Source organism: Schistocerca americana, chromosome 9 (genome assembly GCF_021461395.2).
Source record: "Schistocerca americana isolate TAMUIC-IGC-003095 chromosome 9, iqSchAmer2.1, whole genome shotgun sequence".
Taxonomy (NCBI): domain Eukaryota; kingdom Metazoa; phylum Arthropoda; class Insecta; order Orthoptera; family Acrididae; genus Schistocerca; species Schistocerca americana.
Window position 1 is genome coordinate 33,356,525 of NC_060127.1, and position 2,978 is coordinate 33,359,502.

The 2,978-nt window shown below is 47.6% G+C and overlaps 1 pseudogene; it reads left to right on the top strand.

Annotated features, from left to right (window-relative positions):
* Positions 1–753: 753 nt before the first annotated feature.
* On the top strand, positions 754–871 carry LOC124551611 (annotated as a pseudogene).
* The last annotated feature ends 2,107 nt before the right edge of the window (positions 872–2,978 follow it).

Consider the following 2,978-nt stretch of genomic DNA (forward strand, 5'->3'; position numbering starts at 1 on the left):
AGACACTGACTGTGGGAAAACCGGAAGAGAGAAAATTCGAAGCATTTGAGATTTCGTGACAAAGAAGAATGTTGACAATTAGGTGGACTGATAAAGTAAGGAATGATGAGGTCCTTCTCCAGAGAATCAGAGAGGAAACGAATATATGGAAAACACTGGCAACAGCAAGGGACAGTTTGCTAAGACATCAGTTAGAGGAATTCGTGGCGAACCGCATCAATCGAGTCAGAAGACTGATGACACAAAAAGCACCTCTCCAGACGCCGGTACACAACCCAGATGCGTGTAAGGGGACAACACATGGGAGGCAGGAGAAGGGAGGTACTGCATGCAAATCTCGGATCTCCGCAGAGTGCTGCATCGGCATGTCTCCGGACACCGTCTCTGGTACATGTTAGTTAGGATATCTTTAAGAGCACGGTCCTTGTGACGTGGTGAACAGTTTCCAGGTGACACCTTTGCCTGTCCATGTAGACACTCCATTAAACTGGGCAACTTCATTCACAGACACGATATCTACTGACGTCAGCAGTGGAGGGTCACATGACTGCCCACTATCGGTTATAACCCATGTACATGGCTTAATTGCGATCAGTATACTCTTATTGCTGCGACTAATAGTTTGTACAGTGATCTAAGTAACAATCTTTCGTTTAGATGGCGCTATCAGTGCTACTAACAGGGAAAGAAATACTCGATGTATGTCATGGAATAATTTCTACGTGTTATTTGATTCTATACATACTTTTAAGTGGCAACGGCCTTGCCGCAGTGGATACACCGGTTCCCGTGAGATCGCCGAAGTTAAGCGCTGTCGGGCGTGGTCGGCACTTGGATGGGTGACCATCCAGTCCGCCATGCGCTGTTGCCATTTTTCGGGGTGCACTCACCCTAGTGATTCCAATTGAGGAGCTACTCGACCGAATAGTAGCGGCGTCGATCAAGAATACCACCATAACGACCGAAAGAGCGGTGTGCTGACCCCACGCCCCTCCTTCCGCATCCTCCACTCTGGATGACACGGCGGTCGGATGGTCCCGGTAGGCCACTCGTGGCCTGATGACGGAGTGAGTGCTTATACATACTTTTAAGTAATGTAATGCGTTACGATGTATCTGTTTAAGGTAAGATGCATATACATGTTTTTGAGAGGATATTTCCGTGGAGCTGGACGAAAATGTACTCGCCAGTACAGTGGTAGGTTCTTTACTTTGCTCCGGGAAGTGACTGAGTGGTACTATAACTCCTAACATATTAGTTCACTTTATTATAACATAGGTAGCAAGAATTACCATCCATTTCCTCAGGAATTACATGAGTATTATACCTCTTTCTTAACATTAGCGTACCATTTGATACAAGTAAAAATAAGTCTCCCACTCAGAGTAAACTTGGCAATACCTTTCACGTAGAGTTCTGCCTAATACATTGATCATACCGCTGGCTTGCTAGAAGACCTGTTAGATTCGTCTATGATCGCGGGCTGGGGCAGGGCAGTCATTTTCTCTGCTGTAAGTAGAAGGTCCGCCGTGGCACCCTAGCGAAGAGTTTCTCGCCCACGGCTAAGCCGGAGTCGACCATTCGAAGATGCGTCATTTATTGTGGTTGCATTGCAAGGTACCAAGCTTGTTTTGGCATCTCGCTCTTCGAACGACACCACAGTTTTGACGCCCTTATACACTTTGTGATCAGAAGTATCCCGACACCCCCAAAATCCTTCGTTTTTCGTATTAGGTGCATCGTGCTGCCACCTACTGCCAGGTACTCCATATGAGCAATCTCAGTAGTCATTAGACATCGCGAGAGAACAGAATTTGGCGCTCCGTGGAGCTCACGGACTTCGGACGTGGTCAGCTGATTGGGTGCCACTTGTGTCATACGTCTGTACGCGAGATTTCCACACTCCTCAACATCCCTAGGTCCACTGTTTCCGATGTGATAGTGAAGTGGAAACGTGAAGGGAGACGGACAGCACAAAAGCGTACAGGCCGACCTCATCTGTTGAATGACAGAGACCGCCCACAGTTGAAGAGGTTCGTAATATGTAATAGGCACACATCTATCCAGACCATCACACAGGAATTCCAAACTGCATCAGGATCCACTTCAAGTGCTATGAAAGTTAGGCAGGAGGTGAGAAAACTTGGATTTAATGCTCGAGTGGCTGCTCATAAGCCTCACTTTACGCCGGTAAAAGCTAAACGACGGCTCTTTTGGTGTAAGGAGCGTAAACACTGGACGATTGAACAGTGGAAAAACGTTGTGTGTAGTGACGAATCACGGTACACAACATGGCGATCCGATGGCAGGGTGTGAGTATGGGGAATGCCCGGTGAACGTCATCTGCCAGCCTGTGTGGTGCCAACAGTAACATTCTGAGACGGTGGTGTTATGGTGTTGTCGTGTCTTTCATGGAGGGGCCTTGCATTCTTTGTTGTTTTGCGTGGCACTATCACAGCACAGGCCTACACTGATGTTTTAAGCACCTTCTTGCTTCCCACTGTTGAAGAACAATTCGGTGATGGCGATTGCATCTTTCAACACGATCGAGCACCTGTTCTTAATTCACTGCCTGTGGCGGAGAGGTTGCAGGAAAATAACCTCCCTGTAATGGACTGGCCTGCACAGAGTCCTGAACTGAATCCCAGAGAACACTTTTGCGACGTTTTGGAACGCCGACTTCTTACCAAGCCTCACCCACCGACAACGACACCTCTCTTCAGCGCATTATTCCGTGAAGAATGGGTTGTCATTCCCCGAGAAACCTTCCAGCACCTAACTGCACGTTTGCTTGAGAGTTTGGAAGCTGTCATCAAGGCTAAGAGTGGGCCAACACTATTAAATTCCAGCGTCATCGATGAAGGGCGCAACTAACTTATTAGTCATTTTCAGCCAGGTGTACGGATACTTTTGATCACGTAGGGTATGTCCAACAAGCTGTGCAGAAATGAGTTTCGATTATATTCGCGGGCTGCTTC